Raw genomic sequence first — 16,095 nt, 5'->3', positions numbered from 1 at the left:
TTTTACAATCTGTGCCTTATTAAGGTTTAGTTCTTAGCTTTCCCTGCCCTTTTGCCTTTATAAGAGCAGTCTTCTGGTAACTAGTGTTTCACGGTGCTGGAAAGATTGCAAAAATATTGACATGCTCTTTCCTCCCTCTGAAAAACTGCCTGAGACAGATTTTTCTCAAGCCTGTTCCATTTCCAATTTAGTCAAGCCACTAGGCTGCATCAGTAACTCTTCCTCAGTTAAGATTGTTTAAAGCAAGTACTCTATTTTCCTATTAAGGTATCTCCCTATTTCCCTCTAGAGAAGCGCTGCTACTAGAGATTGCAGGGCTGGCTGCACAGCATTAGGAGATATCAATTTTTCCCTCACCAGCCATGAATGAGCCTGATCACGGCCTTCAATTTGATTATGAGTGCAGGAATGAACGTTGGCCGAGGGTGGAGGAAATGTATAAAGCACGGCTATTTCTGTTCACAAGCACTAGTGATAGAGGGTAGTATAGTCTTTCTCTCTAAGGAACGACCATTTCAAGTCTTTTGTTGGCGCTCTCTGTTGCTTTGGCAGATGCCCAGGACTGATGGGCACGGGGTGGGCAGGCGTGCTCCTGCTCGAGGAACGGGGCCAGAGCGCCCGGGCGATCACCTCCGCTGCAGGAGGAGTCACAGGTGAGAGCTTTGCCACAAAGGACTGAGGGCAGGAAGCAGGATGGTAATGCCAGAGCCAACACAATGGCCAAATACAGCAGGACAGGATCTGGTGCAAATGGAATGGTTAGGAGTTCAGTAGGCTGAAGTCTGGAGGAGGAGAGCTCATAGCAACTGCTGAAAATCTAGAGGTGGTAGAGTTCTAACCAGAGGCAGTAAAATTCTAATTATTTTGTCTTCCTCTTCTCCTCATGTCTTCCATGTATCTCATCAAAACTTGAAATTTTCAAGGGAAATATTGACCTCTTCCCACTTTGAGAGCATGGTGCTTGCTAGAGTGCTGGGGCCACAGAAGGCAAGCAGTTACCTCCTGGGTTGCCTTCTAATTGGATCTTTGCTTACCTCCTACCAATAAGTAATGGTCTAAGAAGTTACACTTGTAGTATTTACAGCCTTTTCTGTAGAAATGAAAGGCATTTTTTCTATTAAAAGTGCAAGTGAATGTAGAGCATTCCCAAAGGTTCTTGACTTTGGTAAAGAGACCCTTTACCCAGGAGACAGTCTAATCTTTTAAACTTCCTTCCCATGAGCCCGTTTTTTAGATAATCCATCTTTGCCTGCTAGCATACTACTCTTGATAATGAGCCTGTCGTCACATCAGGTTAAAATGTATCACTACAATTAATTTCTTTAAAATATATTGTTCAGAGGATAATGAGAACTAAGCCCTATTTTAAAGCTGATCAGACAGTGCAAGACAAGAATCTAATTCTTTTCATGAAAACCGACAGACTTTTACTTCAAAACCAACTACACTTCATTAAAACTGTGATAAAAGCCTGCAAAGTAGAGCTGAAATACTGCAGCTGTGAGTTCTCCAAAGTAAGAGAAGAATTCTTATATTGTTTCAGTATGACACAATGTGTTATGTAATGGATTAACTCTATTTCCAGACACATTTGGACCTGAAGTATTGATTTTCTTCCTTCTTGTTCATATAACTAAAGGAATTTGGAGCCAGACCCACTAAAGGACTTTTAGGCACCTTAGGTGGAACTTACATGGAATTTAGATGCCTATATCCAAAATTTTAGTGCTGAAAACCTCTGCTTCAATTGCCAGCTGATCTTGAAGGTACCAGAATTCTTTCATTTGATCTAAAACTTTCCAGGCATTTTTTGCACAAGCTCCAAACTGTCTCAGTTCTGTGCTCGTATCTAATCAAAATCACAAACTAGAGAGTAGACGCTTTTCTTCTTAGAGGCTTGAGGCTGTAGGTATTTCTGGAATGCATTTAATATTGCTGAGCCCTCTAAAAATAAATGTGTGATAGCCACCACCTTCTTTTAAGGCACAAGAAGAAGCACGTGTCATTTCTTCTACAGTGGCCTAGGGCACTAAGGTACCCTAAGAGATCCAGGTTTGGTCCCTTCCCTTCCACCACTTGAGGAAATTGAATAGCGTTCTCGATGGATGGCATATTCTGAATGGTGAAAAAGGGTGAACTGAAGAGGAGCAGAAAAATGATTAAAGATTTCACTGAGCTAAGGAGGAAGAACATAGAGGGTGGCAGAACTCTGTGCCTAGGAAGCTAAGGTAAACCTCATAGATGGTAGGGAGGTAAATTCTGCTTCCACATGTCTTTTTCAATGTTTAATGTAAAACACTATTTTATATTATCCAGTAATTTTTTTACCAAATAATCTGATTCAAGGCAAATCAATTTTCAGTATTATGGTGTTATTGTATTATGATGTTATGTTCCAATAGAATGGTGGTTTGTTTTTTTTCTTTTTTTTTTTTTAAATTAACTTAATGGTAAATGATGCAATAAAAAAATACAAACCAATACAGGAAGGGTAAAACAAGTACAGAATTATGTGGTGTATTTATCATGTGCTTGTAGCTTGCAGCTTGCAGCAGTTTGCCAGTTAAACTCTTTAGGAAATGTAATGAATAGTAACAGAATATGATGATCTCATCTATATGTCATGGAAATACTCTGCAACTGAGGTGACAGCTGAAACCCACCATTCTTTCTACAAATAAGCAGTTCAAACACATTAAAATTCTAGGGATATCATTTTTATGAATAAACTTAGAGTAAGGTTTCTTACTGTTTAAAACATACAAGTTAAAATTTCTTAGCTAGTAATAATTTCCCATACATGAGAGCAATCATCCTAAAGGATGGCTTTGGCAGCCTGGCAGTGTAAGTGGTCAGAAAGCTGTCGGTGGACATTGTGGAAAAACATGGGTTACTAATACTTCCATATGTAATTATGGAGACATTCCTATCAACTCATACAGTGAAACCAACTCGTCAGACACGGAGGTCATTACAAGGGATGGCATTACATCTGGGAAGCAAGATGATGTTATATAGCTTTTGTTCATCAGAAATGCAGACAGTGTGGTGATGATGAGGACTTGTCTACTGGATGCCAAAACAAACCGCTGAGAGACATCTACGGGACAAAACTGCAGTGCCATGGGAAAACACTTGGAAACGTTTGTAGGGTTCTCTGTGAAAACAACACAATGATGCACAGAAAATTTAAATTTAGAAAAGGGGTTGAGAGCAAACCAAAAAAGATTACTATAACACTTTGTGGACCTGTAGTGTTCCCATATCTTGACTACTGCATTAAGTTTGATGATTTCATCCCTAAGTGTATATAGAAGAATTAGGAAAGAAGAACAGAATGGGACAATAAAAGCAATCAAACGTTTTGCATAACTTCTGCATGAAGCTAGAGAAGAACAACTTCAGAGAGATGATAGATATCCATATTATCATGAATGATATGGAAAAAGAAAATGGGAGATAATTAATGAATATGTCTCACAGTATAAAGGGGAACCTGATGAAATCAGGTTTTAAAACAAACCAGAAGAGGTTGTGCTATCGTGCAAGTTCAGATGTGGAACCGAAGATGTTGTCTAATCCAAAAAAGGGCTGGAATAATCTATGAAAATCAAGGAATCTTCTTAACATGATCACGTAGATCCAACATCTAATTTAGGAAGTACTTCTGTTCCTGACCTAGAGAAGGTTCATACACAGGGCTTTTGCTCTGACTCAATATGGATTTCTGGGGTAAAGAGAAGACTGGCAACATGTAAACTGTAGTTGCTGGAAGAACCATGTTAACAACTTTCATGAACATAAAACATTGCAAAAAATGGCTTAGAGAATAGTGTGAAAATTAAAATAGAGACCCTCTACAATCTTTCTCCCCAGCCCAATCAAAATTTGTGAAAACTTTCTAAGTCTTAAACTTGAAAAAATGCAGAACTGCCCATTTCCAGAGATGCTATCTGTAGCTGGTTTAAAGTTACTTATGATTGCAAAGCCTGGTACAATGCTTTAGGAGTGCTGTGAGACAGCAAATTAAGTAGCTGTGAGCTTTTTGTAGAAAAAGAGTAAAGAAGTTCTGGGGAGAGGAGCTTCCTTATTGGCCCACAGTGAGAATTTTGATAACATCTTTTCTACCTAATCTTAAAGCCAGAAGGTTTTTTTTGTACAGTATTGAGAATAAATGTTGATTTAGAGAAATAAATTAGTTCCTTAAAATATATATTTTTAATACTGCAAAACAAAAGAACCATTAGAAATATCACTCCCAATGCTAGAATATGTCTCTTTCCCCTGAATACAAGCATTTTCATACAGGTCTAATGAGGATTAGGCCACCCTCTGAGGCTATGAATTTAGTGATTGGTTTGTGAAAGCATATTAAAAATCACTGAAAATGTTACTCAATTCATTGCCTGATCTGCCAGTAGGCAGCATCTGAACAAAAACATTATTTCCCTTTGTGAATCATGGGTACTATTGATTGTCTTTCCAGTAAATTTGTAAAGCTATAGAAAGAATAATATAACTTGGCCCTGTAAGTCATATTCTCAGTGAATGAGCTTTTAGAAGTGGAAGTTTTGGTGATTTAAATTTACAGCAACTCAGTCTGAATTTTAGTAGGATGCTTGTCAAAACTGAACCATGACAGAGTCTAGATGGCTTAGCCAGTGCTCTAGGAGCCATGGGATGTACAACAATTATTACGGTTACTACTAATAATGAATAGAGCTCCTCTACCTCTCTTTCAGCAGATCCTTCCTTGAGGCTGAAAACATGCAACTTCCCTACCTTGAAACTAGTGAGAGTTTGGATGATTAGAGCCCAGTAAGAATAAATAAATATGCATATTAACTTTGTATCTGTTTGTATGGGTAAGAATTTTTCTCTTATTTCGTAAGAGCCCAGTGCTGCAAGATGCTGATTGTTCTTGATGTACATTTAAGGAGGATGCCCAGCATTTTCTATCAGTTGGTTGGCATATTTGAAGCCTTTATGATCTTTTGAGCTTTTGGTAATCCCAAGGTGGTGTATGCTTAAAAATGTCAATGCACAAAACTTACCTGTCTTTCACAAAATTTTAGTTAGCATAAAGGAATTCTTGGAAAATATGCTGACTCACTGACCTGGAAAGCAACATCTATTTAGGTTCCACTGCATCCACTAGTACCTTGCCTGTTGACTTCAGCGAAATGGGAAATTATTTCAGATGAAACCCAAGTCGTATCACTATAAAATTCATCTTAATTACTCTGCCTTAACTTTGGAATTTCTTATTTGGAATGACCATTGCACAAGTCCATCACCTTGCTCAGTTTGGGTTTTTCAGCTCACTTATATCTATGTATATAATAATATAATGTAGAAAATTGGTGTAACTCAGGTTAGTGAAGCTGTATCACTGCTCTATCAATGACAGGGAAAAGCACAACTGTGTATTTGGTAAGTGTAAGAAAGTAGATGGACTAATATACCTGATAGGACACGGCCAATATTTTGGGTTGACCTGACCCTCTCTCTCTCTTCAGCTACAGACACTGTCTTAAGAATTGAGAGGCGTGATAACAATGTGCTTTTAAAAATATTCATGTTGAATTATTCATTGCATTTTAATAGTGAATAATCGTATGCAACAGGTGTTTTTCCTCTGGCTTGTTGAATTGCAGTATAACTAGCCTCTGGTTATTGGCCTCAGGGAAAGAAGCAGTAGAACAAATCAGCCTTATTTTAAAATAATTACTGCAATCCTACAGTGCCTGTCAGTTGTTATTTTCCTGTTTTATGTCAATGTACAGTACATGTACAAATAGGACTCTGAAACTGGGAGAAAATATGCAAACTATTAAACAAAATTTGAGAAAATAACTTGTGGATTTAGTAAATATGATTCCCATAGAAGCGAAGGGCTCATTCCATACATTGTGTTAAAATCCTTTTGAGCAATGTGATGGTGAATTGCTAGCATGACAATAAAAGGAATAAGGATTATTATAATTTTGCTCCAAATAATTGCTATGATATAAAGATGTATTTGGGGCCTCAGTTTGTGGCTTTTACGTCAGCATTTAAACAAGATTAATTTAATTTAAGCAGGATTAAGTAAAATCTCAATAGGGATTGAAAGTATGTTTCACCACTTTGATTCTTTTACATTTCTAAAATACAATGGCAGTTAATAAGACATTAGTGCTATACCTAAGTAATAACTGCTTACCTATTTAATTCGACCGATGCAGCACAACCTTCTGATGGATTCTGGATATTAACAAAGGGGAAATCCAGCTCATTCTCCCCTCCCACACTTGCGCACTTGTAACACTGCACAAAGTCTGCAGGTCAAGGGAGAGCTTGCAAAAGAATCTCTCTGAATTTGGGCCTCTCTAAAATCTACAGAAAACTCATATACTGGATGGCCCATTTTGGAAGAGGGCCTAGTGATCAAAGACATGCATGTGCATGTCCACCTCTGCAGCTGATGGTTTCTGTTCGATCCCTTCTCTTACACACCACTCAGACTCCAACTCTGAATAATCTGTCTGATGCCTGGTCAGGAAGATGCTGCTTGCTATGACAGCAACTGATACCACTATTCTTGCAGCACATGTAGGTGCACTTAGTAGGTGGAGTCTTTGGTGCCCAGATATGATCCTCCTGAAGGTAAGTAAGTCACCTACGCCTAACGGCAACCATCTGTGACCACCTTTGAACAATATAGTGCAGCCCTATGCATCGGTTTAGGTCAGGGAGTTAAGAGGCACAGTCTTTTCAGAGGTGACAAATTACTCAGAGATTGCTTAGGACATGCACTGCTGAAAAGTTGCTGTAGTCCTCGTATTTTTTTCAGTCTCTCCCAGGCTAACATACTAGCAGGACCGCGAGCTGTGGACTTCTGATCAGCTGCAATGCACTGCGGCAAGATGTTGCTCAAGCATGCAGCTTTCCTTGAGCTGGTGCCATGTGAGGTAGAGTTGTTCCCTGTAGTGGACTCAGAATCTGAAAAATTTATTCCACTGTCCTCAAATCTACTCAGTGGAACGTAAAGACAAATAAAGAAACAGTTAAAGATTAAATTTGAAGCTATTAAACTTAGGTAAAAGTGTAGACTGTTAAGAGGACTTTCCCAGCCATAAAAACAATATAAATGGTTTTGTTACGGTTTATTCTTGCAAACCCAAAGCTGATAATTTTTTAATAACCTGTGTCTCTGCAGTGGTAGGAACCCAACGCCAATTTACTTCTGCTTCTGCATGAGGCTGGGGAGATTTTGTTTCTACTTTAACAATTAAAGATGCTCTCACAGCACAGACATGGACATAAATTGTTTATAATTTTCACGTTGTCCCCTCACAGAAAATTCTCTTCAGAGCACATAGCGCTATTCAAAAATTGAAAGATGAGATAAAAGCATATTTTTGGAATTGGAGAGTAGTACAAATAAGTACTTATCATACTTCTTTTCACAATCTGCAGCATTTTCAGTAGTGTTTCATAATGTGAAGACTGGATGATATACCAGCACATAGGCAAATGATAACTAATGTAACTTATTTTTTCTACTTGTTTTTATTTCATGTATTTTGTTATTTTGGTACAGTCTGCACGTTAACTTTTTTAAAGAATAAAAGTATTCCAGTTAGCTTTTTACACCTAGAATGTTAAAATAAGAAAAAACGTAGTCCTTGCATTTAGTCAGAAATAATAAAAACTATGCATTTAAAATGTTAATGAAAGCTGTTGAGTAATTAAATAATTTTGTACATTTATTCTTCAAATTATTCACTAGTCTTGTATTAGTGAAATACACAGATAATGAAAAGTAGAAAATAGACTTCACAGTTCAATTAAAGATAAAACAGAAGACACTTTAAAGGTTTTCCTTTCTATTCTATTTCTATCCTGTATCTCTCCCTCTCAATTTCAGAGGGAGGCAGGAAGCCAAGGAGTTTCTGCCATAATAAAACAGCACTTCCAACATGTGCCTTCCCATTTCTCCCTTTTAGGTCCACGCAAACATTTACTTCCCTTTCCTTCAGCCAGCAGGGAGACATATCGTGGGCCTGATTCTCAATCCAGAGGAACTCTCCATGGCCATCAGTGAAGTTATTGTGAACTTACTCTGAACTAACTGAACCGTAACTAAAATCAGAATCCAACTCTACATCTCTGAGAGGAGATGGACCAGCTGAACAAGAGTAGGCATGCAGGAAAGTCCTAACACCCTGCCCTTTTCTTCCTATTTTCCTCCTTTGGCATCTTCACAATTCCTCCTGAAAGCTGGAGCCACAGGATGCGGGAATCCTGCATTTACTCCAAACTAAGGATTCAACAGAGGAAAACAACTTATTTGCAACAAATTTAAGAGATGAGCAGCTTAAATCTTGATGCCTTATTTCTTGTGAATTGTATTAATAAAGGCACCCATTTTTTCCCTGTCAAGTCAGATCTGGAGCAAGGTTATTTAAGAATTACAGAAGAAGTTTGAATTATTTTAATATTATTTTCTCTCTAACCAGATGGAAAATATGAAATGTTTCTTACCATTTAAGTCTTTTTTCCTATGTCTCTTATTGTTCTAATGGTGAATGATTAAAAGTTACTTAGATGAAACATCAGCCTAAGTGAAGTTAGTTATGGTGAATCTTCCAGTTGTAGATGTAGCCTGCATTTTCATTATACAGTTTAAAAGACCTACATCAATTCCAGGATTCCTTAATCTAAGAATGCATATGTGTACAGACTAACCTATCTTCTTTGGAGAGATGGTCCTCAATTTATAGGGCTTTACCTCTGTTAGAAACAATCCAATTGAGGACCTTTTGGAACTGTGGACCCTAGTGGGATACTTAAAAATGCTCAACAGGTGTAGATAATTAAAAGCTCAGTAGCAGGTGCCTATGTGCATCTTCAGTTATACAAACTTCTTTTTTAAACACCCGAGAGCTGGAAATTCAGCTCTGAGTCCATTTTCAAAATGAAATTTAGGCTCCTAAAGAAATTTGTATGTCCTCATAAGTTTTACTCTGTAGCCATTTTTCATGGTTTTGATGTATGGCATCTATCAGTTACTAATTAGTTTAATGAACATATTGATATAGAAATTCTTCTAAACTCAACATATAAGCCCTATGATATTGTGCCACAAACACTGGTTCTTATCTCATCTGTGTGTCATTTTTGTTCTCATCTTTTACAAGGTGCATCTGTAGAAGGAACAAGCACACAAAATTTACAGTTATTCTGCCAGTATCTAATTGTGACCGGAATCTTCTAATTGTTCTAACAATACTAATTAACCATCAGGATCCAAAAGGTATGTGCACACACTCCTCTACTTGGAGTTTTAGCTTTTAAAATTTTTTTTTCTTTTGGCTTCTTGAAGCAGCTAGTGATAGGGTACATCAACTGTCTGCTTCACTAGAGAGGAAGCTGCTTGGGAGTGTGTCTGTCACTATTGTTGCCTGCTTTAATTCACGGCATGCTAAGAGCTGTAAGCGACCTGGGAAGCTTGATTGCATCATGCATCAAGGAAAGGACAGCTCAAGAATTTGTGAGTCTTTTTAAATTAAAAAACCCACCATGGCCAACCAAAGAAATAACTTTAGATATAGTCCTGGGTTCTGTGTGTTTGATCAAAAGTCCTAGGTTAACAAAGTAAGTAATGAAGGTGATTTGACAAGAAGTGTCATTATAAGAGATAAATTAAATAAAATAAATCAAGTGAATCACTGATAAAATTAATTTACACATATTTAAACTATGATTTGATTTGATCATGCTCAGTGTTTCTGGTTCATTATGATTATAGGGTCTGATTTCCCAGCTCTTCACTCCTGATTTATGCTAAAGAATGAGGTATACCGTCGGTTTCAGGCTTTCTGTTTTAACTTAATGCTAAATTAACCTTAAATTATGGGTTGGATGTCATTACATTTCTGATTCCCCAAATTAAGAGCATGTCTGTGAAGCAGAGAGCGGGGGGAAAGAAAGAGAGTGCATGGGAGAGAGAAAGCAAGAGTGCGATGTACTGTCTCTAGTAGGAACTGTCTCTAATGCTGCGAAGCAATACATTACACCGCTGTCCCTACTTCTCTTTTTTATTTGTGAATGTTTGCCAGAGATTATTATCGTGCTATTTCTCATCAGAGCTGGAGTTCTAGTTTATCAAAGTGTCAGCATAAGGACTAACACTAGGGCAAATTTGCTGCAATATGGCTAGACTGTGAACCCTGGTCTGACAGCAAACTCACTAGAATCAAACCTATCTCTGTAGCTAAAAAGGGTTTGTAAAAATTATTGGGACAGATTTTACAGGTACTTAAGCCCTAAAGAGTTTACTGTGGTGTCTACTATTATAGTTTTCAAAAGCATCTGCATGTCTGGCACTGTTATTTTACCGGGAAGCAGGCATACAGGCATTTTGAAAAATCATAGTGATTTTTTTTTCTTGGATTACTGCATGCCTGACACTACAAAGCATATGCAATTTCTCAGTCACGGGGGCTTCACAGGGCAGGAGGTGCCACACCTCTCAGGAGTCTCCAAATCTCTTCCTTAGAGCCTATGCTCATAGTGACAAGGAGAGCTCCATCTGAATTTATGATAGTCCCCCCGATACTGTTTTTCAATTGTTCTAATCATTAAGGAATTAATCACAAATATTAGAGATTTTCTAATTGTGATGCATATACCAAATATGAGCATGCATAGTCATCTTTTTAGAAATTTAACTCATTTAACAATAATTGAAAGAAATGCAGAACATTGTGCTATTTTGCCCCGTTCCCCTTGACAGCAGCTGTGCACCTATAAACTTCAGGTATTCCTCGCCCCAAATCTTAATTATATTTGAGCTTTAAAAAACTCTCAGACTATTTGCAATCTTTTATATGTTTAATATATTCATGAAGACAGAAATGCAAAGTTCATGGCTCAAACAGAGTAGGGGACAAAAGGGAGGCAGTAAGATGAGGGGCTGAAAATACCAAGGAACTGACATTCATCGTTACATCAACAGTAGCACATAGCTGTACGGACACCTGCAGCGAACTGTTTGGCAGCCTCACCCCAAACAAGCACAACAGAAGGCTGTCACAGAAAGAGTCTGCAATTCTTTTTTGCAGACTCCAGCTCTTGTTTTGCAGCTCTGAATCACAGTATCATTCCCACTTACATCACCTGGCCTTGCAGAATAAAGCTGAACAGTTTGGTATTGTAATTCCCAAAAGCACCATTAATGCAAGTAATCTCACGGACTTCTCCTGGGACCAAATCTTCCCCAAAGTCATGAACCCCTGCTGTATGCTCTGGTGACTAACTAAAACTTTAGCTGTGACTGTAAATTGATCATTTATGCCAGCAGTTTTAACTATACACATTTTCTCCTGAAGACATGCGTTTGCTTAGTGGAACTAGAATAAATAGGATGGTAGTAGCAAAACTGAATGAGAAACAAACACCTCTACTGATCTTGGACTTGCTGCCTGACCATCATAGTGAAAGACACACTGGAAACTCGTGAATGGATGACTAGTCGCTGTTCTCTGTGAAGCACTATGTTGATACTCAGGTCCTGGGCCTGAACTGCTTATGCAGATAAAACACTGTCCATTGGAAGTCTGTGGGAGTTTTGCCCAGGTAAAAGTCGATGGAATAGTCTCAAAGAGCAGTCTTCTACAGGGGACCTCATGGGTTAAGGTCACTGCTGACTTTCTACAGGAGAGGGATGAAGGACCTTCTGTCAGGAGTGCTTTCCTGGGTCTAGTGACTCAGACTCTGGTATTCTTGACAATCATCGTGGGCAGCCACTGTGATGAAAAATTACAAGCACATCTTTGAAGGTGCAATTTTTGTGATCTAGAGATTTTTTTGTTTAGAAATAAAAGGCAAACCACACATGTTTAAGAGAGTTCCTTTTTCCTGCCACTGAAGGGATGTAAACATGAATTTCAGTAATTTTTTTGTTTGTTTTTCTATGGCTCTGGAGCCCATATCAAATCTCTATTGTTAATTATTTTTCTTTTGTTTTAGAAGTATCTTAAAACATTCAGTGTTCACTGAGTATTTTCTCCAGAACAAAGACTGTTCTGAAGGAGAACATCAAATGCTAATACACTGCATGATCCAAAACTGTTAGTTTTAAAAGAAAAGCATTTCCTCCTTTTTGAAAGTTTCTGAATTATTATGAGCTCCTTTCTGCATGAGCTCTTTGCTACTACAAGAACTATTCTGAATAACCAAAAATTAGAAAAAGGAAAAAGCTAGTTATAGAACAAAACTCCCTGAAGAAAAAAAAAGATGATGCAAAATAACAACTAAAATACTGTCTTCTACCAAGTCTGTTTTTAAAACTGAACTTTACTTTCTTCTCTAGGGCTATGACCAGACTTTTATTGCTAAACTGAGGAGTTTCATCAAAGATTTGAATGACACGGTAGTATACATTACACCCAAAAGTGTATATTGTGGGTTGAATGCTTGCCTACGTAATCAAGGCCCCAAGACAGTAGCATCTTGCACTATGAGCACTATCTGTAGGTGATGCTGTGTTGAAAGATGCTGTACTCATACATGCCATCTATTGCTATTTATTGTAATTCCTTTTTAAGATGATTCACAGGACTTAGAATGAGGCAAAAATATGGTTTGTGTAAGTATATGTCACAATGCAAATTCCCTGCTTCGCTCTTTAGGTTGCAATGGACTGTGAAGACTTCAGCTTAGTTGGAAAATGGTGTTTACGAGCTTATTTATCAGGGTTTGTCTGTGAAAGGCAGGTATACTTGAGCTTTGTCTAAGGTTGAGAATTTGGCTTTAAATATACTTCATTTATCTAATAAAAACCTCTGTTGAATAATTCTGACTCTGATTTTATGGCTGTGTGAATATGTTTCTGTTATTTTTCAACTTACTAGTTTCTCTAAAACTCTGCTATTTCATTCCTGGTTGTTTTGAACTTACATGATTTCATTTGGGGGGGGGATGAGATTTTGTAGAACTGTGCTTTGAAAACGTGCTGTAGTGCAGTTCACCTAATTGCCCCCTTCAGTGCAGGGTGCAGCTTCGCGTTACACACATTTGGTTTACCTGCTGTCAGATGCTAAAAATGACAGTCCTGTTTTCTTTGTCTCTCTGTCCTATGTATTTCCACTACATCCCCTACATAAAATCTAGGCTGAAAAGTGACTTACTTCAATTCACTGGTGTGACAGCATTTTAGTTGCTACTTGGCATCATCTTTTTTTTTTTTTTTTGATCTTGCTTCAGATTAGTCAGATTTCTGCTCAAGTGGCAAGCTGGTCCAACTCACCCTACAGCCACTGAGTTAGTAGGCTGAATGTAAGCAAAATGAGGGGCAGACCATATAGGTGATGCATGACATAAAATAGCAGTCTCAATGACTGTTCTTTACTCTTGATATTCGCTATGTCTGGGCCAAAGTCCACTGCTCCGCGCTGCTGGAGCCAGCTGCATCTACATTACCTGTAGCAGCAGGTTTTGAGCTGCACTAGTTTTGATCTCTGAATCTTCCCAACCTGTGCCTGAGTCATCCCTCTTGACAAGCCAGCATAGGGGTGATGAGGGAGTTTTTGGCTCAAGCCTGTGTGTTGGTATTGTCACACTAACCAGAATACCAGAATTTATAGCCTTTTTTGTGAGGCCAGGTTGTAAAGTTGTAGCATCCCACTTCCAAGGGGCTGGCCAACACACGCAGCAGAGCACAGCGCTCTCAGCATGACTGCGGTGGCTCACCCTGAGCAGCAAAGGAGTGAGCATCCTCATCACCTGGGATCCAAGCTCCTGGCATCTCTTCCATCTACAATGGAAGTGGTAAGAGAAACAAACTGTACTAGTTTGTATTTTGTTTCTCTGAAAGAAAATGTCTAAAATAGGACTGAAGAAATACATACATTCTTTCACAGACCTTTATTTTAACTGAGGAATTTAATCCTATGTAAATATATTGCATTTAAGTAAAATAGTGCAAATATATATATTCATGTAATTAGAAGACAGTTATCTGCCTGAAGGACCTTTTAATGATTTTGTTGTTAGACTTTTTCCCTAGAATGAAGAAAAATTAATGTGAATAGAATCATGTGAGGTCTCTGGGATACATATCCCATGTATCTTCTGCATGTAAATTTACATATATTTTGGAATGTAAATACAGTGACAGCCTACTTTATATGGGGGGACATTAGAATCTAATAAAAAGTATAATAACAGAAAGTGTTGATGTGAATAATAGAAGCTTTGTGTTTATGCCATGGAGAGAATAAGAATTTACATTAAGTTAGATAACTGGAAATATGCATAATTTTTACCATCACTAGAAACATACTTGGTGGAGGTCAGTGAGAGTAGTTGGTTACCATTGTCATTTGTCTGAATATTACCAAAAGAGACAGTTGACTAGAAAAAAAAATACAGCAAATATTTTTAAAAAAGTGAAAATCACCGTGCAGTTTCTTCTTTATCATTCATAGCATGGGATGCATATTAGTCATCATAAATGCTGTACTGGGGGAGTAGATGCTTTAAAAGCTTTCTTCCTCTTCTGGAAACATCTTCGATGAAGAGCGTAGAAAGAAATCCCTAGAGAATAATAAACTATCATGTTTATAAGAACATCCTATTGACTGACTAATTGGAAGGATACTAAAAAATTCCCAGGGGAAATGATCTAGAGCTCTATGACTTTTACAGTCAATACTAAGAGCAAAACTTTTTTTATAATGGCAGAGAAATCCATTTAAATTGAAAATACTCTGTATTAAACTTCCTAATCTGACCATAGATTCAAAACCAACCAGTGACAGTGAAGAAAATTATAAAATTAAGCATGTGGTAAAGAAAAAAATTCCTATACTGATAGTGTGGCTATAAGTTCAAAGCTGCTCTACTACTTAAATTTGTGAGTTTATTTCAGGGGGAAAAGAATCAAATACTGTACTTGACAAACAAAAGGATTGCCTTAGGAGAAAGAGGATGAATGCCTCATATCTACAATGCCCTGTCCAAAGGGTTGGTCTCTCTTCTGCATTTCATTTTCATGCCACCTTCTACTACAACAAAAGTACTACAAGTGGAATCACAGCAATGTCACTAGGGAAAGAGTCTGCAAGCAGAAGCTGAGGGGGTTTCCCTCTTTACAATAGAAAACATGGGAAAACTCATGAGCCTTTCAGGGAGGGGGTAGGGAACAAGCAGAGGAGGAGGTCAGTGAATCCAAGCATTTCACTTTTCTGGAGGCTTCATCCACCGACCATTGCCCATCTTTCATTTAGTTTCTGATCTCTCGCTTCCTCTGTCTCCCCTCTCTCTCTCTCTCTCTGTCAAATTTCTTTCTCTCCAACGGAGCCAGCTTCAAGGAAATTTCAAGATCATCTTCAAGAATTTACTGTGTCCATTGCCAGCTATTTAGAGCTATACTATGAAAAGTACTACTTAGCTTTTTTTATAAAAAATTAACCTGATTATAGCAATATCTGAAGAACCGTCCCGTCCCCCCCCCGTAATTGTTACTAACTGGAATGTGATACAGCTGAGCCATATCAGTTTATTTGAATGTCCAGAAAATTATTCATATCCTTTTCTTTAAAATGATGAACTGCATTTTCGGTGAAAATTAATAATGTTGAACTTGAAAAAGATACAATTTTGTCCCATATTCTTCTTAATTTCAAAGCCATCTTTGTAAGACAAGTTACAAGTTTGTGTTCAGTATCTTTACAATGAAAATATCTTACACACGTATTATGCACTCACAAGCCTGAAAAGCAAGATGCAGTTTATAAATTCAGTACACTGTACCTGTCTGCTAGTAAATAAATATAAAAGAATATTCAATTCAGCAATATATTAGACATACCACATATCCTTTGTACTCTTCCCAGGGAGGATATATACAATATGAAAGATTTATATGGATTGGTTTCACATAATATCATGCTTTTCTTGGTGTTATGTTTTTTTGATAGCTTGTGTATATAACATCAGCATAGCCTAGAAGTTTGTTTTCATCTGGAGCTCTGGTACAGCTCTGCCTATCATATAAACAAGGAATTAGCATGGCTCTCTTCACAGTACGCTTATTCTGAAGGT

The 16,095-nt window shown here is 37.7% G+C and overlaps 1 long non-coding RNA gene across 1 annotated transcript; it reads left to right on the top strand.

Moving 5' to 3' along the window:
• The first annotated feature begins 381 nt into the window (after positions 1-381).
• Positions 382-12,825, top strand: LOC138685480 (uncharacterized). Its single transcript, XR_011324750.1, has 3 exons — positions 382-653; positions 4,743-4,818; positions 7,992-12,825. It is a non-coding gene; the product is annotated as an uncharacterized lncRNA (long non-coding RNA).
• Positions 12,826-16,095: the final 3,270 nt, after the last annotated feature.

This window comes from Haliaeetus albicilla, chromosome 5 (genome assembly GCF_947461875.1).
Source record: "Haliaeetus albicilla chromosome 5, bHalAlb1.1, whole genome shotgun sequence".
NCBI lineage: Eukaryota > Metazoa > Chordata > Aves > Accipitriformes > Accipitridae > Haliaeetus > Haliaeetus albicilla.
Note: the sequence above shows the minus strand (reverse complement) of the source record. Positions and strands in the feature narration are given on the sequence as shown.